General features: G+C 41.0%; 1 protein-coding gene across 8 annotated transcripts in view; it reads left to right on the forward strand.

Annotated features, from left to right (window-relative positions):
* Positions 1–27,930, forward strand: part of NIPBL (NIPBL cohesin loading factor) — a 156,197-nt gene that overhangs the window by 25,919 nt on the left and 102,348 nt on the right. The window contains exon 1 of one of the 8 annotated variants that reach the window (XM_057414298.1): positions 2,533–2,634. The exons of the other annotated variants lie outside the window; for them this stretch is intronic. The gene's annotated coding sequence lies outside the window, so the exon portion shown is untranslated. Of the gene's footprint in view, positions 1–2,532; positions 2,635–27,930 lie in introns of those variants that run through there. 8 annotated transcript variants of the gene reach the window in all.

Below are 27,930 nucleotides of genomic sequence, written 5' to 3' on the forward strand. Positions count from 1 at the left end.
AAGCTGGTTGAGGATACAAGGTGAAAAGATGGACTCAAAATACCCTTATGACAGTTGTAACAATGAATTATGCTGTGGGTCATGAAGACAAAATCAGTCTGAAAGCACAATGTAAACAACACGGTCAGTTAAAAAGAAAAAAAAGATGCTGACAAAATGGAGTGACTGTGACAGAGGGCTGCTAAGACAGAGGGTGAAACATGAAATGTAAGAGAATCTAAGGCAGCTGGGTTTCTTTACCCTGGTGAAGAGAAAGCTAAGAGAGATTTAAATACTGTCTTTAACTGGCTAATCAACATTTGTGTAGAAGACAAGCTCATCTGAGATGGACAGCAGAAGAAGCAACAGCTACTATTGCGAAAAGGGAAATACTGGTTGGATTCAGCAGGGGAAAATTCACAGTGAATCTTTATCCTTGGAAGTATTCAGAATTTGACTGGCAAGGCTCTTAGTACCATGACATAACTTTGAACCTGGTCCTACTTTGAGCAGAGTCCAGCAGTCCGTCTAAGCCTAAATAGATCTATGATTTTATGGCAACTTCTGTTTAAAATCATTATCTATACTTGTACCAAGAGGAGCTGCTGGAGGAAAGCATTGTTAAAATACTGGACCAGTTAAATCTTACTTGGATTATGTATTTAGTATAATCCAAGAGTTAATGAAAAGTTTTGTTTAAGCGCAATACTTGGAAGTTATACTCCTGGCTAAGATGACTTATGTTTTACCTCTCATGGACTTGAGGAAATTAAATATTTCAGTTAGATTAAGATGCTTATCTAAAAGGTAGCTTTTAAAACATATCTTCAAATTTCTATATCCAGTTGACTGCATTTCATATCCATTTTTTGAAATTCTATGTTTAAATGATGAAAGGAGGAGTGGGAATAATTAGTTGTACTAAAGTATCTTCCATAGAGGTTTTTTCTACATGATGTAACTCATCAATCATAATTACTTGTTTGGTTTCTTCCTCATAATTTCATTCTTTGTCTACTGTTGCTATGGATGGACTTTTTGCAGATAGAGGCTGTTTTATAGCTTTAACTCGGTTTCTTTCACAGTAGTGAATTCGGTCTTTTCTACAGAACGTATTTATTCTTTTAGTTACTGAAAAGTTAAAATAGTGGTACAGAATCTCATTTTGCAGGTAAGTGCAAGAAGGAATGCACTTTTATTGTAAAGCTTGTTTAAAACATTGTTAATAGTAAATACAGGTTCTGAAGGTGGATGGATGTACAAGCTGTTTGAAACAATGGATTCATTAAAAAGCTGTTAATAAAAAAACAAATGTAGAGTTGCTAGCTATTGTCATTAGAAAGAACTTTGGGAATACCTGTTATGAAAAAAATTGATGACCTTGAGGGCTGCAGAAATAGAAGGATGAAATTTAAGTGCCAAATGTTGATGCATGTAGAATCTATTTGGAGAGGTATGTCTGTGCAGAGATATTGAAGAATCAGAGTATATGCATTGGTGCATGGTTCCTTTGTGCTCAGGAAAAAACTAATCAGATACTATCAAATGTAAAAGTTAATAAGACTGGGAAATTTATATATGTTAAAACTTACTTTGTAAAGAGAAGATTCTCAGCATAATTTATAATACAGCAGTTTGAATTAATCTGTTTACATGGCTTCTGGGCTACAGCTGGCTTTCTGTCTGAGTAGCTCAGAGTGTTCACTGAGTGGTGTTCACCTGTTCATGCAACAGTTTCCGAGGTTTTATTCTGTCTTGTTCCATTCCAGAACGTTGCGACCATGCTCTTTTTTTTGGAATTTTTTGGATTTTTTTGATTTTTTAAATTTTTTTTGGAAGTGATGGTCCAGCTGTTAGATTTGTAAAGTCTGTAAACTGGTTGTGTTCTGTAGCTCCATCTTTAGGGGGATTGCTGAGGGATGGTATAAATGAGCTCTCTCAATATACTGAAGGCATTCACAACTGGAAAGGAGAGGAGCTGCTGGCAAAGATGATGCAAGAAACAGGGACTGATGCAAGAAACAGGGACTGAGTCTGAATAATTCCAGTCTGGAAATGGATATAAAGCTCTAAAACGCCAAACAATGCGATACTGGAATTATGTTCCTAAATAATGATGAAGCTGAAATGTTTTAACGAGTTAAGGAAGAAAAGTTGATTAAATTACTGAATGCTTGAAATACATTATGTGGTGTAAATAATAAGGGTCTGGACCTCAAGATCAGGGTAATTGTTACTTCTTAGGCAAGCAGCATTAGAAGTTGTTTAATAACTTCTGATGTATTTAATGTGAAAAATCTGTAAAAAACGGAAATTACAAGAACCCCAAAATTACATTACTATAATGTGCCATATTCAGTGTTACGGAATTACTGTGACACCTTCAGCTCCTGGTAGTTTTAGACTGTACCTATTTTTAAAATGGAAATTAATTTCTAACTTAGCTCTATGAATTGTACTCTGAAAGTGATATTTTTACATTGCTACTTAATTTTATGTGGGTTTTATTTTTTTTTCCTTTTTTTCCTTTCTGTTGCCAATATAAAGTGATTGCTACTGCTAGAAGGCAGATGAATTTGTCCCTCTCGCTTTGCTCAGCTGGAACTTACTATTTGTATGCATATCCAGTTGGGCTAATAGGATTAAGATTTCCAGGTATCTTAAGGTGGAAATGAAACAAACATTTGTAGTGTTGAACTGTTTTCATTTAAGGATTTGTACAAGTATAATGCAGAACCTAAAAAAGTGGTGTGTTTGTGAGGAAGAACCTGGTTTGATGCTGTGGTTGTAGGTAGACACTTGAGAAAGCAAACTATTTGCTTTGTTGCTTTTTCTTTGAAATGAATACAGTAAGTGGTGGTGTTGATTTGTAATCATAGTGCTATAGGAGCTATTTGTTCAAGATACAAGAATGACGTTGTGCCATGAGATTCACAAAAACATACATAAGGCCAGGCTGTGAGACTTTTTTGCCAGTATCAGCTTTATCTGGAAAAGGGCTGCAAGTCTGAAGCCTTAAGACAGTTTGTTACTGCAAGCTTCACATCGGGAATAGAATCATAGAATAGTTAGGGTTGGAAAGGACCTTAAGATCATCTAGTTCCAACCCCCCTGCCATGGGCAGGGACACCTCACACTAAACCATGCCACCCAAGGCTTTGTCTAACCTGGCCTTGGACACCGCCAGGGTTGGAGCATTCACAACCTCCCTGGGAAACCCATTCCAGTGCCTCACCACCCTAACAGGAAAGAATTTCTTCCTTGTATCCAATCTAATCACCTGTTTTAAGTTTTAACCCATTAACCCTTGTCCTGTTACTACAGTCTTTTATGAATAGTCCATCCCCAGCATCCCTATAGCCCCCCTTCAGATACTGGAAGGCTGCTATGAGGTCTCCACGCAGCCTTCTCTTCTCCAGGCTGAACAGCCCCAACTTTCTCAGCCTGTCTTCATATGGGAGGTGCTCCAGTCCCCTGATCGTCCTCGTGGCCCTCCTCTGGACTTGTTCCAACAGTTCCATGTCCTTTTTATGTTGAGGACACCGGAACTGTACACGATACTCCAGGTGAGGTCTCACAAGAGCAGAGTAGAGGGGCAGGATCACCTCCTTCGACCTGCTGGTCACGCTTCTTTTGATGCAGCCCAGAATACGGTTGTCTTTCTTGACTGCGAGTGCACACTACCGGCTCATGTTCATTTTCTCATCCACCAACACCCCCAAGTCCTTCTCTGCAGGGCTGCTCTGAATCTCTTCTCTGCCCAACCTGTAGCTGTGCCTGGGATTGCTCCGACCCAGGTGTAGGACCTTGTACTTGTCATGGTTAAACTTCATGAGGTTGGCATCAGCCCACCTCATAAGCGTGTCAAGGTCCCTCTGGATGGCATTCCTTCCCTCCAGTGTATCAACCGAACCACACAGCTTGGTGTCATCGGCAAACTTACTGAGGGCGCACTCAATCCCACTGTCCATGTCAGCAACAAAGATGTTGAACAACAGCGGTCCCAACACCGATCCCTGAGGGACACCACTCGTTACTGGTCTCCAGCCTGACATTGAGCCATTGACCACAACTCTTTGCGTGCGACCATCCAGCAAGTTCTTTATCCACCCAGTGGTCCATCCATCAAATTGATGTCTCTTCAATTTAGAGACAAGGATGTCATGTGTGACAGTGTCGAATGCTTTGCACAAGTCCCGCTAGATGACATCAATTGCTCTACCCCTGTCTTACGAGTTCTGTAGCCCCCTCATAGAAGACCACCAAATTGGTCAGGCAGGATTTCCCCTTAGTGAAGCCATGCTGGCTGTCAGCAACCACTTTGTTGTTTTTCATGTGCCTTAGCATGCCTTCCAGGAGAATCTGCTCCAAGCTTTTGCCAGGCACAGAGGTGCGACTGGTCTGTAATTCCCTGGGTCATCCATTTTCCCCTTCTTGAAAATGGGGTTATATTTCCCTTTTTCCAGTTGTTGGGAACTTCACCTGACTGCCATGATTTTTCAAATACGATGACCAATGGCTTAGCAACTTCATTTGCCAGCTCCTTCAGGACCCACGGATGGATTTCATCAGGTCCCAATGACTTGTGCACGTTCAGGTTTTTAAGATGGTCTGAATCCAGATCTTCTCCTACGGTGGTCCCAAGGTCTTCATCCTCACAGTCCCTGCGTCTGCCTTCCAAGACTTGGGTGATGTGGTCAGTGCCTTTGCCGGTGAAGACCGAGGCAAAGAAGTCATTCAGAACCTCAGCTTTCTCCAAATACTGTGGATTTTTATTGCTAATGAATTTCAGTTTTATGGTCAAAATATGCAAGATTAGTCTTTATTTTTTCCACGATAAATTTCACCCAGCTTCTAAAATCCAGAGCTTTGACCTGTCATCAGGTAGGTAGTATTGTGTGAGTTAGCATTAGTATAAACTTCATGATGTGTAGAATATGTAGCTTATGCGTTATGCCTATAAAATAGTAAGCAAGCAAACCTGAACTTTTATTTCTAAAATGATCAAAATGAAAAATACAGGCTGTCCTCATCCATGATTGATTACCTGTTGTGTGTAGGATGTGTAAGTGTAAACTGCCAGCATCGCCAGCATGGCTTCACTACGGACAAATCGTGCTTGACCAATTTGGTGTCCTTCTGTGATGAGGCTACAGAACTGATGGACAGGGGCAAAGCAGTTGATGTCATCTACCTGGACTTGTGCAGGGTGTTTTACACTGTCCCTGCATGGCATCCTTGTCTCTAAACTTGAGAGACATTAATTTAATGAACGGACCACCCGGTGGATAGAGAACTGGCTGGATAGCCACACAGCCAAGAGTTGCAGTCAATGGGTCAGTGTCCAGTTGCAGACCAGTAATGAGTGCTGTGCCTCAGGCGTCAGTGTTGGGACCAATCCTGTACAACATCTTTGTCGGCGACATGGACAGTGGGATTGAGTGTGCCCTCAGCAAGTTTGCTGATGACACCAAGCTGCGTGGTTCTCGGTTGATATGCTGGAGGGAAGGAATGCCATCCAGAGGGATCTTGACACACTTGAAAGGTGGGCCAGTGCCAACTTCCTGTTCAACAAAACAAAGTGCAAGGACCTTCACCTGAGTCGGAGCAATCCCAGGCACAGCTACAGGTTGGGTGGAGAAGTGATCCAGAGCAGTGCTGTGGAGAAGAACCTGGGGGTGTTGGTTGATGAGAAAGTTAATATGAGTTAAGTTCACTGTGTGTTCGCAGCCCAGAAACCAACTGTGCCCTGGGCTGCATCAAGAAGCATGATGAGCAGGTTGAAAGATGTGATCCTGCCCCTCTACTCTGCTCTTGTGGTTCCCCACTTCGAGTACTGTGTGCAGTTCTAGTGTCCTAAACATAAGAAGGGCATGGAGCTGCTGGAGAAAGTCCGGAGGAGGGCCACGGGAATGATAAGGTGGCTGAAGCACCTCTCATATGAAGAGAGGCTGAGAAAGTTGATGTTGTTCAGCCTGGAGAAGAGAAGGCTGCGTGAAGACCTCAGAGCAGCCTTCCAGTATCTAAAGGGGGACCTACAAGGATCTTGGAGAGTGACTTTCATCAGGGACTGTAGTGACAGGACAAGAATGGGTTAAAACTAGAACAGGGGAAGATAAGGTTAGGTATAAGGAAGAAGCTCTTTACTGTGAGGGTGGTGAGGCACTGCGGTAGGTTGTTTTGTTCTAGAACAGGTTCTTTGGTTACCCAGAGAAGTCATAAATGCTCCATCCCTGGCAGTGTTCAAGGCCAGGCTGGACAGAACCTTGGGTGACATGATCCTAGGGTGAGGTGTCCCTGCCCATGGCAGGTGGTTTGGAATAGATGATCTTAAGGTCCTGTCAAACCCAAATTGTTCAGTCATTCCATGTTAAGAAGATTACATCTACTTTACTTGAAGTATTGTTTTTAAATGCTACATGAGTGCTGGTTTCAAATGTTATGTTACTGCTATGTTTAAATATTATATTTTGGTTTACTTAAAAATCGTTTGAAGTTAACTAAGGTTTTAAAATTAGAGAACTGTGTGAAAACTAATCCAGACATTCTCAACTGAGAATGATCAGTTCAGTGATCAACTGATTTATATCTTGAGGGAGATTCTATACGGAAATGGAAGTCATAGTCCACACAGATTAGGGTGAAGGACAGAATTTCAGAAGTTGCTGCAGCCACTGCGGGGAGTAAGAGGGACAATGAGAAACCCAGTATTAGCATTGCAGTGAGCTCCTCCTTTTGCCTGTGCTCTGGCTTAACCTTATCCACAGACTGCAGTCCCTAAGGGTTGTACGTGCTCCCAGTGCAGCCTTATCTATGAGCCACAGTCACTTCAGGGCTATACCTGCTGTGGTATAGACTTATCCACATCCCTGTTCCCTTCAGAAATAAGCCTGCTCCAACATGGCCTTGCCCTCACAATCCCTTCAGGGTTATATATGCTCTATTGTGGGCTTATCCATGGCCGCATGCTTTGAGGTGCTCCAGCATGACCTCATGCGCAGCCATAGATGCTTCAAGGTCTGTGCTTCTGTGCTGCAGCATGGACTTACCCACAGCCACAGATGCTTTCTCCACCATGGACTTGGCCTTGGGCCACAATCCCTTCAGAGATAATACCTGTTGTACACAGAAATAACCACAGCCATGGGCACTTTGCTCTGATGTGGACTTTTCCACAGCCACATATGCTTCAGGGTGTCCTGCTTCCACATGGACTTATCCACAGGTCACAGTCCCTTCAACTAGAGTTCACACTGGAGTTCCAGCTTGTCCAGTAGAGCAGCACAGAAACGAAAGCAGTGCCCTGGCTATCTGCTAGCTCATGGCTGTTATCAGAATGTTCCAGCACAGCAGAGTAAGATGATAAGCAGTACAGCCCGTGATGAAAGCAAAAAGCAGCTACTAAGGAGCACTAGACTCTAAGATACAGTAAGGCAAGCAAGCCTCATGGCAAGTACAGGAGCCTGCTGATTAATAGCTAAACAGCAGTAACAGCTAAAAATTTGATCTAGCACATTCTTATCAAAGCTATTGTTATCTCAAACCTTTTGAGCCCCATGCTGGGCAGCAAAAAGGACTGTCGTGATTTAATCCCAGCTGGCAGCTAAACACCACCTGGCTGCTCACTCACTCTCCCCCAGTGGGATGGGGGATTGCATCGGAAGTGTAAAAGTGAGAAAACTCTGGGTTGAGATAAAGACAGTTGATAGAATCATAGAATATTTAGGGTTGGAAAGGACCTTAAGGTCATCTAGTTCCAACCCTGCTGCCATGGGTAGGGACACCAGACACTAAACCATGTCACCCAGGACTCCATCCAACAAGCTCTTAAGCATTGCCAGGGATGGAGCATTCACAACTTCCTTGGGCAAGCCATTCCAGTGCCTCACCACCCTTGCAGTAAAGAATTTCTTCCTTATATCTAAAGGTAAAGCAAAACAAGGAATTAATTCACCACTTGTATTTATCCCCTTGTACTTGGCGCTGGTGAGGCTGCACCTCAAATCCTCTGTTCAGTTCTGGCCCCTCACTACAAGAAACTGAGGTGCCAGAGTGGGTCCAAAAAAGGCCAACAAAGCTGGTGAAGGGTCTGGAGCACAAGTCTGATGAGGAACGGCTGAGGGAGCTGAGGTGTTTAGCCTGGAGAAGAAAAGGCTCAGGGGTGATCTTACCACTCTCTATAACTACCTGAAAGGAGGTTGCAGTAATGTGGGGGTCGATCTGTTCTCCCAGATGACAAGTGATAGGACAGGAGGAAGTGGCCTCAAGCTGTGCCAGGGGAGGTTTAGATTGCATATCGGGAAAAATTTCTTCACAGAGAAGGTAACCAGGCATTGGAACAGGATTCCCTGGAAGTGTTTAAAAGCCGTGTAGATGAGGCCCTTAGTGACATGATTTAGTGGTGATCTTGGCAGTCCTGGGGTAATTGTTGGACTTGATGATCTTAAAGGTCTTTTCCAACCTAGTTGATTCTGTAATTCCCATGGCCAGGCAGGTGTTCGGCAGGTGTTCAGGACAGACAGGCTGCATCACACCTAACAATTACTTGGGAAGACAAATGCTGTCACTCAGAGCATCTTCCCCTTTCTTCTTCTCCCAGTTTTTTATGACAACCATGCTGCCATGTGGTGTGGGATATCCCTTGAGTCAGTTGGGGTCAGCTCTCCCCAGCTAGTGTGAGGAGCAGAAGAGAACTTGACTCTGTGTAAGCAGTGCTCAGCAGTAGCGAGAACACCCCTGTGTTATCAACATTTTTCAGCACAAATCCAAAACGTAGCCCTATGCTAGCTACTGGGAAAATTAACTCTATGACAACCAAAACCAGAACTTGCTTAGTACGTTAACTTCTAAAGGAAAAATTTCTCACTTTCTGTCAAACTTAGACATTTCAGTTTCAAACCAGAGAATGATTAGTAGAATGTCATGTTTAAACAATTGGGATGTAAGTATGAAACAGTGGAAAAAGAGGTGATGGATGGAAGGTTGTTCGTCGGGGAAGTTGCAGGTCATAGAATCATAGAATAGTTAGGGTTGGAAAGGACCTTAAGACCATCTAGTTCCAACCCCCCTGCCATGGGCAGGGACACATCACACTAAACCATGCCACCCAAGGCTTTGTCCAGCCTGGCCTTGAACACTGCCAGGGATGGAGCATTCACAGCCTCCCTGGGCAACCCATTCCAGTGCCTCACCACCCTAACAGGAAAGAATTTCTTCCTTGTATCCAATCTAATCACCTGTTTTAAGTTTTAACCCATTAACCCTTGTCCTGTTACTACAGTCTTTTATGAATAGTCCATCCCCAGCATCCCTATAGCCCCCCTTCAGATACTGGAAGGCTGCTATGAGGTCTCCACGCAGCCTTCTCTTCTCCAGGCTGAACAGCCCCAACTTTCTCAGCCTGCCTTCATATGGGAGGTGCTCCAGTCCCCTGATCATCCTCTGGACTTGTTCCAACAGTTCCATGTCCTTTTTATGTTGAGGACACCAGAACTGCACACAATACTCCAGGTGAGGTCTCACAAGAGCAGAGTAGAGGGGCAGGATTACTTCCTTCGACCTGCTGGTCACGCTCCTTTTGTTGCAGCCCAGAATACAGTGTTCTTTCTGGGCTGCGAGTGCACACTGCCGACTCATGTTCATTTTCTCATCGACCAACATCCCTAAGTCCTTCTCCGCAGGGCTGCTCTGAATCTCTTCTCTGCCCAACCTGTAGCTGTGCCTGGGATTGCTCCGACCCAGGTGTAGGACCTTGTACTTGTCATGGTTAAACTTCATGAGGTTGGCATCAGCCCACCTCAACAAGCGTGTCTAGGTCCCTCTGGATGGCATTCCTTCCCTCCAGCGTATCAACCGAACCACACAGCTTGGTGTCATCGGCAAACTTGCTGAGGGCGCGCTCATTCCCACTGTCCATGTCAGCAACAAAGATGTTGAACAACAGCGGTCCCAACACCGATCCCTGAGGGACACCACTTGTTACTGGTTTCCAGCCTGACATTGAGCCATTGACCACAACTTTTTGCATGCGGCCATCCAGCAAGTTCTTTATCCACCCAGTGGTCCATCCATCAAACTGATGTCTCTCCAATTTAGCGACAAGGATGTCATGTGGGACAGTGTCGAACACTTTGCACAAGTCCCGCTAGATGACATCAACTGCTCTACCCCTGTCTTACGAGTTCTGTAGCCCCCTCATAGAAGACCACCAAATTGGTCAGGCAGGATTTCCCTTTAGTGAAGCCATGCTGGCTGTCAGCAACCACTTTGTTGTATTTCATGTGCTTTAACATGCCTTCTGGGAGAATCTTCTCCAAGATTTTGCCAGGCACAGAGGTGAGACTGACTGGTCTGTAGTTCCCCAGGTCATCCATTTTCCCCTTCTTGAAAATGAGGTTATATTTCCCTTTTTCCAGTTGTTGGGAACTTTACCTAACTGGAATGATTTTTCAAATATGATGACCAATGGCTTAGCAACTTCATTTGCCAGCTCCTTCAGGACCCACGGATGGATTTCATCAGGTCCCAATGACTTGTGCATGTTCAGGTTCTTAAGAGGATCTCGAACCAGATGCTCTCCTCCAGTGGGCCTAGGCGTCATCATTGTCACAGTCCCTGTTCTGCCTTCCAAGACTTGGGTGATGTGGTCAGTGCCTTTGCCGGTGAAGACCGAGGCAAAAAAGTCATTAAGAACCTCAGCCTTTTCCAAATCCAGGGTAGCCAGTTCTCCTGATAGCTTCCGGAGGGGGCTTGCTTTGTCCCTAGTCTGTCTTTTATTTGCTACATACCTATAGAATCCTTTCCTGTTATCCTTAACATTCCTAGCCATGTTTAATTCTAACTGGGCCTTAGCTTTCCTGACCTGCTCCCTGGCTGCCCGGACAACATCCCTGTGTTCTTCCCATGCCACCTGTCCTGGTTCCACCCTCCATAAACCTCTTTTTTTTTCCTTTGAAGTTTCCTCAGCATCTCCTTATCCATCCATGGAGGTCTCCTGGCCCCTGCTGCTGCACTTCCTTCTAGTTGGGATGCAACACTCCTGAACTTGTAGCAGGTGGTCCTTGAATTATCAAGCAAGAGTCTTGGCTCCCCCTACCCTCTAGGGCTATATCCCATGGAATCTTACTCAGCAGGTTCCTGAAGAGGCCAAAGTCTGCTCTCTTGAAGCAGGGCAGTGAGCTTGCTGCACGCTCTTCTCACTGTCCTGAGGATCTCGAACTCGACCATCTCATGATTGCTACAACCAAGGCTGCCCTGGAGTGTCACATTTCCAGTGAGCCCTTCCCTGTTGGTGAGCACGAGGTCAAGCATGGCACCTCTCCTTATCAGCTCCTCACTTGCAGAAGGAAGTTGTCTTCCACACAATCGAGGAACCTGCTGGATTGCTTGTACCGGGCTGTACTGTCCCTCCAACAGATGTCAGGGTGGTTGAAGTCCCCCAAGAGAACAAGGGCCTGCAAGTGTGAGGCTGCTCCTATCTGTCTGTAGAGAGTTTCATCCACAGAGTCCTGTTGATCAGGCGGTCTGTAACAGATCTGCACAGTAATGTCTCCCGTAGTTGTTCTTCCTTTAACCCTGACCCACAAACTGTCTGTGGACTGCTCACCTGTCCCCAGACAGAGTTCCATACTCTTCAGCGTATCCCTAACATAAATAGCAACTCCCCCTCCCCGCCTGCCAGGCCTGTCTTTTCTAAAGAGCCTGTGACCTTCTGTCCTGGGTTCAGCAGTAGCAGTCATGTTTCTCCTTCTTGGTAGCTGGTGGAGTGCAGTGTTTTGACTTTCGGCCTGGGAACAGAACTGATAGCAATGTTTTGGTTTGGCCAAGGACTTTGTGAGCCTCATGGTCTGCCAGGGAGGAGGGGAAGCCGGGAGGAAGCAGACAGGACACCTGACCCAAACTGACCAAAGATGTATTCCATACCACAGCACGTCATGCCCAGGATGTAACTGGGAGTTAGCCGGAAGGGCTGGGAGACTGCAGGGTTGGAGGAGGTATCGGTCGGAGCTTGGTCGGGCTTGGGGGGCGAGTTATCGGTCAGCTGGTGCTGAGGTGTTGTAGTCTCTTCCCTTGTTATTTCCTTTATCATTATTATCATTGGTGGTAGCAGTAGTGATCTGTGTTATACCTTAGTTACTGGGCTGTTCTTATCTCAACCCGTGGGAGTTGCATTCTTTTCGATTCTCCTCTCCGTCCCTCCGGGAGTAGGGGGAGGGAAAGAAGGGGGGGGGGGGTTGAGTGAACGAGTTACCTGACTGGGTTTAAACCACAACACCTTCCTTCCCAACACTCCAGTCATAGGAGCCATCCCACCATGTTTCTGCAATGCCTGTTATATCGTACCCCCGTAGCCATGCACATATCTCTAATTCCTCTTGTTTGTTCCCCATGCTACGAGCATTTGTATAGAGGCATCTGAGCCGAGGTCCAAATGAAGCCGGCTCATTGGCTGGAGTGGCTGGACCATCTCTATATTGCTCCGAGCGTTTATTACTGGTGCTGGCAACTGACTGTGTTGGGATGGAGTGATGCCCCCCTCCCCCAACACATCTAGTTTAAAGCGTCCTTGACCAGTCTGGCAAGCCTTCTACAAAATTGGGTCCCGTCTTCAAGGCACCCAAACCCCTGACTGTGACATTACCATTCTAACCATTTATTAACCTGGCCAGTCCTAGCTTTTTTAAGGTCCTCCCCTTTATCCTGGAGAATTGATGAAAAGACTGTCTTGAGATCCACAGCCCCTAACCACCTCTCCGAGGGCTCTGAGGTCCTTCGTTACGTTCTCCAGGCTACTGCTATCTATATCACTACCACCCACATGGATCACTAGGTCTTTAACTTGTTTTACAGCTCTTCTCTGAAGGAGCATTGTACTTGCCGCATCTTTGGTGCTGAATTGTGTTAGCTGTGAAAGGTCCTGTGTTTGGTAGTTAGTTCTGGTAGCTATACTGAACCTGTTATATACTGAAACTGAAGTTGGTCCAGTAAGCTTATACTGACATTTTGTGATTTATGCATGTGCCATTGGTCAGCTGAAAGCAAAAAAATAGGAAGTTCCTAATGAAGCTGATTGTTCAAGAGCTGCGATTGTTCAGTGCATGCGAGTAACTTTCTGTTTTGGGGCAGAACATTTCAATATGTATTTGTGCTTCGTGTTTTAAAAATCTATTCTAGTACATTTTTGTACCCTAACGGTCATTTAATCATCAATTTATGAGCTGATAATTCTTAAAGTATGTAATGGAACACTACAAAATTGCAGATTTCAATGCAACTCTATGACCTTTTCATTCTTAGCTCCTACAGTAATGTGTAATTTTTGCTTTTCTATGTCAATAATGAATTTAAGCAGCACTATTAGCTTTTAAGCTTTTTAATTTATCACACTTGTTAAGGAATAAGCATATTGCAAAGGCTTATCTGCAGACACCCTTTTTGTATATGCTAAATTTCTCCTTGTGGTTATAACTTCATTATTTTGGCCTTTTTCTTTTTTTTTTTTTTTTTGTAAGATTAAATTTTCTGATGGAAATCAGTATTTCAGATAAGGAGACAATACTAATTTGTCATATAGTTTACTAGGATGAACTGCACACTAGGAACTTTAGCAGACATATTGGTATGGATGTATATGTTTGTGATGTTTCTTTGGTGGTCCAGTAAAGGTGCAGCTTTTGCTGATGGGTAATTTCTGTCAGTGAATTAATACAGAATACATAAAAATAGGCTCTCAACAGAAGATGTTGAACTGGGGAATTGTGCTTTTTAATAGCTAAAAGTTTAAATGCAGACTGGAGAAATAATCAGAAGAAAACTGATTTCTTTCTGACTGCCAGCTCTTCTTTTCTGAACACTTTATAATGTATCTCTCCTCTCTAGTTTGTATTTATTTGTACTAGTTAAAGATAGACTGTGAAGATAGGCTGAGGAAGTTGGGGCTGTTCAGCCTGGAGAAGAGAAGGCTGCATGGAAACCTCATAGCAGCCTTCCAGTATCTGAAGGGGGCCTATAGGGATGCTGGGGAGGGACTCTTCATTAGAGACTGTAGTGATAGGACAAGGTGTAACGGGTTAAAACTTAAACAGGGGAAGTTTAGGTTGGATATAAGGAGGAAATTCTTTCCTGTTAGGGTGGTGAGGCACTGGAATGGGTTGCCCAGGGAGGTTGTGAATGCTCCATCCTTGGCAGTGTTCAAGACCAGGTTGGACGAGGCCTTGGGTGATATAATTTAGTGTGAGGTGTCCCTGCCCATGGCAGGGGGGTTGGAACTAGATGATCTTAAGGTCCCTTCCAACCCTAGCCAGTCTATAATTCTATGAAGTTCTGTACTTTTCAGCAGTGGACTGTGAAAATGGGAAACTTCACCAGATTTTATGAATGAAGGATAGGCCATTTATCTCTTACTTTAATCGCCTAATCATTAGTTCATAAAAATAACTTGGAATCCTTCTCATTTTTATTTATATTTTTATATTTTCATTTTTATTTATATTTATATTTTTATTATTATTTTGTGTTGATTTCCAGTGCTCATTTTGCTAGTTTCCTAGTTTTGGAAAGATGTGTAATATTGAATGGTGTGGTTGATACAAGATGAGGAAATGATCTGTGGCAGATATTAATAATGCCTTTAAAAGTATTGCTGAGCTGCTGGTAAGTATCCATGCTAACCGCTGATCATATACTCCTGTTTCTTCAGGGGTTTTGTGCCTTAATCAGCTTTCAGTTTATTTGCCTCCCTGTTCTTGGTCAAGAGTTTTGTTACAGAGTATCTCAAAAATTGTTTTAGAAACCATTTGAAATCAGTTGTATGTAATTTAGATATTCACAAAAAACATACATAGTTGTACTTCTCACACCTACATTATTCTTGCAGTTTAAAATACCTTGCAGATTAAAATATCATAACTTGAAATCTCCATGAGTTGTTGTAGAATTTGGTCTCTGAGTACCATAGTTGCATATTCATTATTTTATGTTTTAATGGGCATTTAAATTACTTTTTCAGACGCTGAAAGTAGTACTTGATGGTATAAAACTCACAAGGTCATTCAGTGCCTGTTGAAAGAGCTGTGCAGTTTTGACCACTGTGCATCCCTTGAGACAGTTCTTGATGATTTGCATTTTTCAGTTTGTTCTTTGATCTTCAGTTCTTTCAAAACTGTCTGGTGAATGCTACCAAATCCTTGTCGTTAATCATTGAGTGTCATTGATCTGCTGTATTTTAGATGGACTCCTGTAAATGACAATAAAAGGTGGTAAGAAGTGGGAAACTGACTTAACAGTTCTTGTCAAGACTCTAATGATGGTGTGAAATTCACATTTTTTTCTCATCTGATAGTTGGTTCTTCTGTATCTGAACGTGTTTTTGGTTTCCTAAGATTTCTGCATAGGACTTAGCAGTGCTGTTATCTAAAGGCTAAGTGTATTTCATATTATCTATAGAATGGAGGGACACCATAGTAGGAAAGAAGTAATTCAGAAGGTTTCTAGAGTTTATTGTCAATGATTCCATGACACCAGGTGACTTACTGGCTGACAGGGGAGATGTGGTCCTAGACCTCATCCTTACAAATGAGGAAGAACTGACTGGGGATACAGGCTAAGACAGCCTTGGCTGCAGCAATATGTGATGGTGGAGTTCAGGATCCTGAGAGGAGGGAGCAAGGTAAATAGCAGTATTATATCAGTGGGCTGCAGAAGAGCAGGCTTTTGCCTGTTCAGGGATATGCTTTGAAGAGTTAGTTTACAGGTCTGGAAAGAATAGGGATTGTGGAAAGCTGGTTAATTTTTCAAAGATCAGCTTCTCCCAGCTCAAAAATGGTTCATCCTGACATGCAAGAAGTCAAGCCAAGGTAGCAGGAGGTCTGTATGGAGGACCAAGACGCTCCTAATAAAACTCAAATATAAAAAGGAAATGTGGAAGTGTTAACAGGATCAGGTGACCCAGGATCATGTAGGGCTGTCTAAGCATGCAGGGATGGAGTTAGAGGAGCCACACCTCGTCTGGAGCTGTGTGCTGTGAAAATGTGACAGACCACAAAAGGCGTTTCTACAGGTACATCAGGAGCAAAAGGAAGACTAGGGAAAAGAGGGCCCACTGCTGAATGGGAATAGGGACCTAGTGACAAGGGATGTGAAAAAGGGTGAAGTACTTAATGCTTTCTTCACCTTATTCTTAACTGGTTAAGACTGACCTGCCCAGGCACTGAGGCCAGCAGAAAGGTTGAAACAATGAGGACTTACCCTTGGTAGAGGAGTGTCATGCTAGGGAACATTTAAACAAACTGGATATGCAGAAGTCCATGGGACCTGGTGAGATGCATCCATTAAGTGCTGCAGGAGCTAGCCAGTGTCATTGTGAGACCACTCAATAGTTTTTAACGTTCATAGTGATCAGGGAAAGCACCAGAGGGCCGAAGGAAAGTGAATGTCACCTGTATCTTCATGGAAAGCAAGAGAGAGAAATCCAAAAAAATAAAAGGCCAGTCAACCTTACCCTGATCACTGGGAGGGTGATGCAGCAACTAATCCTGTAAATTACTTCCTATCAGGAGTAAGCAGCATGGGTTTATGGAGTGGAGATCTTGCTTGGTAAACTTATCTTGCTTGATAAACTAGCAGTGTGGATGAAAGTCTTAATTTTTTACTTTAGTAAGGCTTTCAACACTGTCCCATATCATCCTTGTCAGGCTGATCAATGAAGTACAGAGTAAATGAGCAGACAGTGAGGTGAATCAAAAACTGACTGAACTGCTAGGCAGAGCATTGTAAACAATGACATGAAGTGCAGCTGGAAGCCAGTCACCAGTGATGTACTCCAGGAGCTGACACTCTGGCTAGTACTGTTTAACATCTTCATTAGTGACTTGGATGGTGGGGGACAGTACGCTCAGCCAGTTTGCAGACAGACTGGGGAGGAGTGTTTGAGGCATCAAATCCGCATCCTGCTGTTCAGAGGGAACTGAACATGCTGGAGAACTGGGCCAGCAAAACCATCAATCAGCTCAACAAAAAGAGGTGTTATGTCCTGCACTTGGGAGTGAATAACCCCATGTAATGGTGTAGCCTGAGGGCCATCAACCCTCATTGAATATGGAAGGTTGTGGATTCTCTATCATTCAGTTACCCAAAACCTGACAGGACAGCCCTGAGCTAACCTGCTGTAGCTGAGCCTGCACTGGGCAGGGGCACTTGGCTAGATGGCCTCCAGAGGTCTCTTCCAACTTTAAACATTATAGGAGTCTATTTTTATTTTTTTCATACAAATTCTCTTGAGGCAGAAAAATGTACTTGCATTGTGCAGACCATCACAGCTGTTAAATGCCAGCTATCTATTACAAAATTATTTTATAGCATTGCTCCCTGACTTCAGTAACTTACCTTTCATAATATATTTTACATATATATGAAGAATTTGCTTCTTGTTGCATGTATGTTTCATAAATGGCCATTTATTGCCTAGATACTTTATCACCTTTTTACTGTTAAGCCTCTTGTGTTAGCATAATAGGAAGCTTTATGGGATGTGGTGATTTTTAAAAAAGATGTCCTCTCCTGTATGCTAATTTTACTAATTAAAAGTATCTTTTTCGGTCCTCTTATATTTGCTTGGAAGGCCAGTAAGTATTCAATAAGTTACTGGAGGCAGCCTCAGAGTACTTCAGTGTGTTGGTGGAAATTGAGATGACAGCTTTCTGCTACAGAGAAAACCAGTGGTTTGAGATTAAAGGCCTCATCCTGCAGTTCTTACCTATGCACTCTGCGCTGATACCTCATTCTAAGGGATAAATGTGATAACTGCATTTAGATTTATGCTTCTTTTCACTGTACCAGATTTATTAATTCTGAAAGAAAACCACATAGTTGTAAAAGACAGTACTGGTAACTCATTAAAACCAAGGGAAGTTGCAAAGAGTTTGTCATGAGCAGTGCTGAAAAAACATTGCTGTTGAACTGTTGAAACTTATCTTGGGTTTTGTTATATTTCATTGGAGCTTAACATTTGGTAAAAATTTCTGTTTTATAACTGGCTAAACTCTCTAATTTTTGTTCTTAATTAAATGGTAATCATAGTCATTCTTGATTTGGGGAAAGAAAAAGATAAGCTAGGTCTCCTAAATGCTTTCCAAAGTAGAGCTGTGCCCTAAATGACTACAGAGGGAATTGTCATTTTAGAGACTGGTAGTGTGAACATTTCCAGTTTCCTCAAATTATTATCTCAAATTCAGTTTCAGCTAGTATTTATTCTTCTGTTATATGCAGTGGAATTCAACTTTCCTTTAATATTAGAAGCCCTTTTTCTTCATTATGTGTTAATAGGCTGTGAGATTTTATTTTACTAAATGTACTCCAAAAGAGGTAGACATAATGGAAATTTTATGGGAGTGATTGACTGCTTACAGCTTTCCAAGATTGCTTGTCTCACATAATATCCTGGTCATTGAAGCAGCATTTTTATTAGGGGGTTTGCATGGTTTGTGGAGGCTAGATACCAGAATTGCCTTCTGAACTGAGAACTTGGAATCAGCTCAAGAGCCATGGCAGTTCCAGTCCCTTTTCTATCTAGTTTTAAAATTTGTGCTGAGGAGTGATGCTGAAGGGCTTTTCCAGAAGGAACTGAGACGTCATTCAAGCTTTGGATAATGTGCTGTCAACTGTGACAGATAACAATAATTTGCCTTGGGAAAAGGTACTCACTTGCAAAGTCCTGCCGGAAGACTGAATTGAACTGAGGGAAGTCTGACAGTAATTACCACCAGCCCTATGTTTCTGCCAACAGTTGCAAAGGCAGTGATGGTTACTTTGAAACCAATTAAAACGTTTCAGGTGTATCACATGAGTAAAAGTTACTTTGAAAGAATTGGGCAGTTGGGCAGAATGTTTTGTTCCTTCCAGGCTTGGGAAACAAACTTTTAGTTTGGGAATCTGTATGCTGAGTGTTAATGATGCTTACTTCAGCAGATTAAAGGCATTGTGTTAGTGATCTAGGAGAAGTGTTACTGAAAAAAGAAGAAATCTTAGAAACAGGTAGATGTTTTCTTTATCCAACAGAGCACCTTAATGGAAATTATTTAATCGTATTTGAGCTCTTAATTTGTTACTGATCATAGCAAAGTTGTGGGCATTGTTGTTACGATTTTACCCTTTTAATTATAATTTTTTATTTGCAAACTGTACCACATATACTCCAGAAAAAGAGAAAGGAGAGGCAAGTACTATGACGGTAGGGGATGAAGTAGTTAGGTTTGCTTAGATACTGATTGATAGCTATTCTAGGTTCAGCAGTAGCAGTCATTTTTCTCCTTAGTAGCTGGTGCAGTGCTGTGTTTTTGAATTTCAGCCTGGAAACAACTCTGATAACACCGATGTTTTTAGTTGTTGCTAAGTAATGTTTGCTCTGACCAAACACTTTCTGAGTCTCGTGCTCTGCCAGGGAGGAGGGGAAGCTGGGAGGAAGCAGAGACAAGACACCTGACCCAAACTAGCCAAAGAGGCATGTCATGCCCACTATATAAACTATGGGGAGTCACCTGGAAGACCCAGATCTTTGCTCAGGTCGGGCTGGGCATCCATTGGCGGGTGGTGAGCAGTTGTATTCTCTTCCCTTGTTATTTCACTTATCATTATTATTATTGGTGGTAGCAGTAGGGTTTTTTTTTTTGTTATACCTTAGTTACTGGACTGTTCTTATCTCAACCTATGGACGTTACATTCTTTTGATTCTCCACCCCATCCCTCTGGGAAAGGGGGGAGGAAGAAAGGGGGGAGTGAATGAGCGGCTGTGTGGTTCTGAGTTACCGGCTGAGCTTAAACCACAACAATAACATCTTGTAATGGTAGTATAATGTTATGGTTAAAGCTCAGCTTTATAGTGCATTGTGTACTCTTCAGGGTAGTTTATCATCTGCTCTACAGGTGTATTAAATGAAAGTTCAATAAAACAGAATAGAAAGTTTATACCTAAATTGTTGTAATGCAGACTGGCAACTTAGAGTAATACACAATTATTTTACTACTTTTTCCCCCTCCAGTTAGAAAGGGCATGGCTTTACTGAATGGAGATGTATTTTTCATACATCTTACACATTTATTGGTCATCCTAATTGAATAACTGTAGTGATAGTACAGAACTATAGTTGGAAGTCTGATTGGAGAAGTAGAAAAGTTAGATCCTTGTATCAAGTGTTTCCAGTTCATCCATTTCATATGGCTGTAGAGAGTTTATTTAACCCAAGATGTTTGTATTTGTCAAAGCAAGAATAGAAAGCCTATGGCTTATATCTAGTACTGGCACTCTAAAGCTGGAAGCTAAATCCTTTGCAGTTCCATGAATCTATGATTCAACTGATGAGGAATTTGTTGCATCCAGCGATCATGCGGGAAAAAGTGCCTCTGTTGTTTTGGATATTTCTAATTTTGTTTAAAAAGACGATTCCAGTTGGAGATGTTAAGATACCCGATTCTATTTGTATTTTAAAAAGCTTCTGGTGGTTTGTGTTGGGTTTGGTTTTCTATTTGTTATTTTCCTTATTGACATTCTTTTTTAAATATGACTATTCAGTGTGCATGTCAACTGTTTTCAAGCAAGTAACTTAGTCTCTGCCTCTTATAAAAGTAGTACACACATAGGATTAAATTAAAACCCATTAAAAATGTTTTTTTTTTTTTTTAAATTTGACTATTCAGTGTACATGGTAACCATCTAGTTTTAAAATTTTAAAAATGTTAACTTTTCAAGCAATTTGCTTAATCTCTGCCTCTTATAAAAGTAGTACACATGTAGGATTAAAAGCTAAAACTGAAAACTTTAGCATGGATGGTTTTGGAAGACAAGCCTACTTAAGTGTAGGCTTAATTCTTTGCAGATTTTAGCACAATTTCTGGACTCCTGTTGCTCTTTTACCTTGTGGTGACTTTTTTTAGCTGCATATGCTCTTGTGTGCTTGTGTGTTCTTTGTAAGTTAGTCTAAAGAGGTTAATGAGAACTTCAGGATAAGTTTTTGCTATTAATGTCAATGTCAAGATTAGATATGTTATATGCAACTGTGTAATCTGAAAGTATTACTACTCTTTTTTTAAATGAAAATGGAGAAAATGCCTAAATGCATGCTTTTAGAGAAGGAGTTCTGCAAATACTAATTTTGTTAATATGGAGTTGTTCAGTGGGTTGTTTAAATTATTCTTTTTGGAACAGGGAGCCTCAGGTTTCAGGAAATGTTTTCTTCCTCAGTGTAATAAAATATGTTGTCTAAAGGGTTGAATTGTCTTTATTTTATTGTAGAGTAAGTCTGGCAGCTATGTGCCAGGTATAATAAATAGTACTGCTAAAAAAAAAAATGAGATAGTCTCTTTGAATACATAAATTTTTATTTATTTTTTTTTTAATTGGGAGAAAAATAGTGGGGTATGCAAAATCATGGATGCATGAGCAGAGTAGTAGTCCTCTATTACTTCCTTCACCCTGGAAGTGTAGGACAGGAAGAGGGAAAGGAAATTGAATATATGCACTGCCCTTGGTATTTGTTATCATGGACTATCTACCTCATTTTTACTAAAAAGCGTTCTTCAGTTCCAGTGTTAGCTTGATGGTAATCTTTAGTCCTTTCACATTTGAAGTGACTTGTTTTCTGCATAATGAAAAGGAGAGCTCTGCAGAAATACCTGCATGGGCAGACCGTGTTTTATGGAGGAAAGGGATTAATAAATGAATCATGATGTCAAGATCTGTGACTGACATCATGATGTGGGAAAAATGGCAGCAAAGGCTAACTTGTTTGGCTGGAAATCACATTGGTTTCATAGACTGTTCCATGAGCTCTTTGGTCTTCAGCTCCTCTAGCCTTGTGCCTTCTGGAATTGCCATGGAAGGAGGATATAGCCGTTATGGAAGGGCTGTATTTTGTGTTTTCCAAAATAGTCTTCAAATGAAGTGAGGTTTTTAGCATAGTTTCTCAGTGGGAAAGTTTCTCAGCTTTTTGTGTCATGGATTATGATCCTGCTTTGCTCTTGAAAGTGAAAATAAAATCTCCTATTGATCTCCCACAGTCTAATTTCTTTACATGACCTGCAGTGTTTTTACGTGGTCTCCAGTGTATCTACCTTGGTTTTGGCATTGTTCTCCCTCTAGATTAGCAATGATTCAGTCTTGAAATGTCATAGTAGACTTTCTGTTTTCTTTTATTTGTTCTATCCACTTTTGTTCTGATTGATAAGTTTGTACCAGAAGTGTACCATAGAAATGTACAATGTGAAACCTGGAATTTAACCTGTTTCTTGGAGAAACAAAACTGGAGCTAGTTCACAGCTAAATCACAGGTGTATTATTTGTGTTCACCTGAACTGTTTTCAAGATGTGTGACTGACTTTGTCCAAATAAATAGAAATTAAAAGGACTACTCAAACTATGTCTACGTAACAACACTTAAGGCTTTTAATGTAAATTAACAGGAAGAAATGCTTTCAGGTGATTTAGTTGAGCTACACTGAACATTTAAGTTTATATTGTCTTTCAGAATTAGTAGCTTGAATTCAGTTGGTTTTATTTACTGTAAAATTTTCATTGAGTGAACTCTACTTACGTATGAAGAAGATTTCATACCGGTTTGAGATAGTTAAGTCTGTTAAAGAAAAAAACCTAACCAAAACACAGATGCATGTTTTAGGGAGTTTCTATGCATAAGGAGGTTTTCCTTAAGGTAGTGTTCTTCATTGTACTTGTTTTATACTAACTTGTTGTGGTAATCCTATCTGTAGAACTACTCTACCTTTTAGTTTGCTCCAGACTATTACTTTGACAAGTATGCTTTCAGATGTTGTCAGCTCTTCTGTGTTTCTTTGTGTTGCTGTAGTACCCTGTGGAGGTGGGCTGGGAATGCTCAACATGGACAGGTGAAAAGAGAAGTTTTTTGTGCGTGACCATCATAATTTTGAGATTCTACCTTATTGTTATTGATGGAATGTTTGTTTATGCTGTGATATTGGTAATTTTGAAAAATTTGAAAGTTGGGAAGTTAAGCTTGATTGAAGCCTGTAAGCAGCTTTGCAAACCAATTGCTTTAACCTGTTGCAAAATAGGTAGCTTTGGTTTAGATTTGTAATATGCAGACTGTCAAGGGTAGGATATAGAAGATGATCAGTAAGATGAAAGAAACACCGCTTTAAATAAATGCTTTTCTTGGAACTGCATCCCTCCTTTTAGCACAGTTTGGGAGCAAAAGAAACTTCTGTTGTGTCTGTGCTGCAGCCATAGGAGAATCAGCAGCAGAAGTTCAGGATGTCACAGGAGTCTTTCCTGGTTAGCTGTATGAATCCATCCCCAAACGTACAGAGATCTTACCCTAATATAGTATTTTTCCTAGATATTGAGACATACCTGTTTGTTACCATTTAGCCCTGGTTGCTCATAGCGAGCTGGTCATTGTTTGAGTTTAGTTGGTTAACAGTAATTCCAACACTGTAACTCTAGATGTTGTGTTATATACTTAAGGGCTTATTGATAACTTTGTGAACATGTATGGTTTTTTCCAGGTGTAGTTTGTTTGTTTCCTATGCTATGTCTTTGAGTTCATTGTACTCCAGAAGTTTAGCTGACTGCAGTGCTCATATGAGAAAAAGCTTTTAGTGTGTGCAGTTGGGAAAAGGAATATCTTGGCTGACTAGTGATACTGTTTTACATGCTCGTTTATAATATTTTTGTTTGTAATGTTAATAGAAATGATAATTGAATAGGATAGGAAGATAATTTAAAAAAAAAACACCAAAAACATAAAGGAAAGAACCAGAGACTCCTGACTCTTTTGTAGTTAAAAAAAATACTTTTGTAGTTAAAAAAATCATGGAGCTTTACTTTTTTTTAGGATTGCTAGGTTGGATGTTGTATGCAAAAATATATATGTAATCCTCAATTTTAGAATTTAAACACTATATAAAATCGGTAACCAAGTGATGAAAATTTTTATATGTTTGAAGTCTCTTGCACAATTATTGTATTTATTAGACACTAACACTGCATTTATTTTTTTAAAAAGTTACTTTTTCTCTCATGTTCAGTCTTTCCAATCAGAGTGGTTTAGCAAGATGTTAGTAATGTTACTTTAAATGTTAAATTGTATTATTTTGGAGGTTTTGTCTTTTTGAAGTTAGCATACTCTAGAGAGAACGTATCTTATCTGTATGTTGCATGAGCAATATAAGCTACCTTTTGTAAAATGAGCCAAATGGGAAAAAAATTGGGTAGCGAATACTGTAAAATTACAAAAATAATTCCCTTACTAGTAATTGTGCAGATGTGTACAGTAGGACAGTAGAAGCCATGATCTTTATGTGTTTCTGTATATAGTCAGTAGAAACACTGATTTATTTAATAATTTTCTCCTTAATGATCATGGCACTGTTTATCTGTAAGTCCTCAGTCTGATAATTTTGGAAAGCATAAGCTAATTTCAGTTATATTTTACAGAGGGTGAAAGTCTCAAGACAGTTTGATTTGTGAAAGTTGGTTGAGAATAGAGGAGAGATACTCATGTCCCCATTAAGGAAGAGGCCACAGCACATACTCTGTCTTCCATCTAGCAGCTGAGGTGTGGGAGTGGATTTGATGTGAGGGGAGGAAACTGTCTGTGTTGGGAGAGCTATCATAGATCCTTTGGAAAGAGGAATCGCATTGCTGTGGTAAGGGGTTGAGGAGAAATAATACAGCACTCCGGAAAAAAAACAGCCACCTGCAGCTCTATACAGCATCAGTCTTAAACATGCACAGAGCTGAAGTTGATAAACAGGCAAAGAGATGAGTATTAGGGCAAAGGGAATAAGGTATTATAGGTCAATATTAATTCCAATACAAAAAAGAAGTGAGGCGCTTTTGAAATGCAACACACTAAATCTGTTTATGTAAAATTTTATGTTGCCATTTTTTGTGGATATCTAAAGAAAAACTTCTGTGTCTGTTTTCTTGGAGTGTACTAAAGAAGCTTGGAAAGATTTTAATTGTTTTTCAGAGTCAAAAATGAGGCAAAAAATATGTAACTGTTCTTAGAGTGTATTAAAGAAGCTTGGAAAGATTTTAATTGTTTTTCAGCGTCAAAAATGAGGCAAAAAATACGTAACTTGTGCAAAATCAGCTGCTGCCTCAACAGGTTTATTTCTTCTCAGTTTTGTATCATAAAGGTTATGAATCATCTGAGAGAGTTCAAAGACAGAAATGCAAGATTAAAAATTGGAAGACTGCTGACTTAAATAGGTTTTGGTTCAGTGTTTAGTCAGTAGGTTTTTAGCCTGGTTAAGATCCAACCTGATTAAAGAAAAAAAGTCTTTAAAATAGAAGTAAATGTCAATATACAACTGTTTTTAGAAAAGGTCAGCACTACTACCAGCTAACATAAAAAAAAAAACCAAGCTGCTACTTCCTCTCATGCCTGTCAGAGCTACTTTGTTAACAAAGATGTGTGTTGCAACCTAAAGTGTTCTCCATTTGACATATCTGACCTACAGAACCCTTTTAATTTTTTGTGCTCTTCTTCATCTTCTAGTCATTTTCTTTCAATAAAGTGAACTGTATCTATTGTCTGCTGCTCTGTGTGTGCCTGAGCAAGCAAAAGGGTTATGCTCACCAAAAAAGTGCAATTACAGATGTACTACTTTGTTGGAATAAAAGTTGTGTGTGGATTATGTAGTGCAGATAGGAAATACATGCATGAACTACTGCTTGGGGTTTTCCTTTTATGTTTGAATTTCTCACTACACCTAATATCATGACTGCTGCCTAGCAAAGTTAGGTTTTTACAGTTTAATCATACATTTGCTTCTGCAGGACAAAAGAATTCAGTAGCTCTCAGTAGTGTTAGGAACTTTGACATGAATGAATATCATAAAGAGGGTATTTATTGCTTAAAAAGATGGAAAAGGAGTGGAAATAAACTCCCTGAATTGCTGGATTCCCCCTGACAGAAGTTTTACCTACTTTATTTTGCAGACCTGGAAAATATAATTACACTTGTAAGGTATTGCATGAGTCATAGCTATCAATGCACTTGTGCCTGCAAAAATAATGTGAATTTTATGCAAGCTAAATTTTTAAAACATATGAGTTCTTTGACTTAGTTTTTGCTATCTTATCAGTATGATTCAATCTTGTATCACTTTTCTAATGAGAAGGAGCCATTAGTATCTTACTTTGGAACCAGGTACAAGATTTATGTTCCATTCACTTAAATTTAATCGCCGTGTTTTAAGGAGACAGCTGAGCTGCCTTACAGTAAGGCTTTTAAGCAGATTCTGTTTTGCATTAGTTCTGTAATAAAATAGCAAGAAATACATTTTCCTGTAAAGCTGTATGCTTATTTACATAGCCTCATTGACATATAGGGTGTTTTCCATAAAATTCAGTAATTCTGAGATTTACTTTTTTTCTCTTTTGCCAAAATAAGCTACACTTGTTGATCATCACAACACTTTTTAAATATAATCTGATTTTTCTGAAAATTTTTGGGTCAGATTATGTTTTGTGAAAGAATAGGCTTTTACTTGTTGGTTAAATGTTTTATTTGTATATGAAGGACTTGATATAGACTCATTTTAAAGAGTTCTTCATGCTAAGGCATCCAAATTAAATATATGAGATGTTATTTTTAGTGAGGAACACTGCTTGTAAGTACTTTTTAATTTTTGTATCACATATAATGAATAAAAATTAAAGTTTCCTGTGCTTTGAAGAAGGATACAGCTTTAGCAAGAAAAGGTTCTAATGCTGCAAGAGACCTGCTCCTTCTTTTCAGGAAACTGTGTTTTAATGTATTTTCACCCTTTGTAATTGAAATTTCAGTAAAAGTCAGTATTTGCTCCTAGACATTCACAAAGAATCATAGACTCATAGAAGGGTTTGTGTTGGAAGGGGCCTTAAAGCTCATCCAGTTCCAACCCCCCTGCCACAGGCAGGGACACCTTCCGCTACACCAGGTTGCTCCAAGCCCCATCCAGCCTAGCCTTGAACACTGCCAGAGATGGGGCAGCCACAGCTTCTCTGGGCAACCTGAGCCAATGCCTCACCACCCTAACAGTGAATTTTTTTTCCTAATACATAATCCTCCATTCTTCCTTGTCCTGTCACTACTTGCTCTTGTAAAAGTCCTTATCCACCTTTCTTGTACCCCTCCTTTGGGTACTGGAAGGCTGCTTGAAGGTCTCCCTGAGCCTTCTTCAGGATGAACAAGCCCAACTAACTCAGCCTGTTTTCAGAGGAGAAGTGCTCCAGCCCTCTGATCATCTGTGTGCCTCCTCTGGACTTGCTCTAACAGGTCCATGTGTTTCTTGTGTTCAGGGCCCAGGAGTTGAATGCAGGACTGCATTTGGGGTTTCACAAGAGCAGTTTAGTAGGGAAGAATCATCTCCCATGACCTCCTGCTCATGCTTATTTTGATGCTTGGGATTGCCCTGATAGAGGTGCAAGACCTTGCACTTGGCCTTATTGAACTCAATGAGGTTGGCATTGGCACACTTCTCAAATGTGTCAGTGTTCTGCCGGTTGGTATACCTTTACTCCAGCATGTCGACCGCAACATGCAGCTTGGTCTTTGTCAAACTAGCCTGACCACTTCTGCATCATGTGTATCAGGGAAGCTGTGTACTACCCATTGGTCTCTGCTCTCTGCACATGGCTTAGTCTGATTATTTTTTTTCTTCCCCCCCTTTTTTTTTAACTTTTGAAATTTGTGATGGTTCAGTTGTGTCATTTCACCTCCTCTCGTTCCAGAGGAAGAGTTATTACAGATTCAATCCTTTATTATTTTACCCTGGTGGAAATTTGTGTGCATCTGCTTTAGGGGCATCTTTTCTTGAATCCACAGACCTCTCATACTGTGTATGCTTCCACCACCTTTACTGGGGGTTTCTCTTGCCATTTACTATGGTGCCACTGCCACTAGTATTCCATGGGCAGCAGAGACATTAATGTCA

This window comes from Pezoporus wallicus, unplaced genomic scaffold (assembly GCF_028554395.1).
Source record: "Pezoporus wallicus isolate ANWC-B61680 ecotype Strahan unplaced genomic scaffold, APGP_CSIRO_Pwel_v1 scaffold_8004, whole genome shotgun sequence".
NCBI lineage: Eukaryota > Metazoa > Chordata > Aves > Psittaciformes > Psittacidae > Pezoporus > Pezoporus wallicus.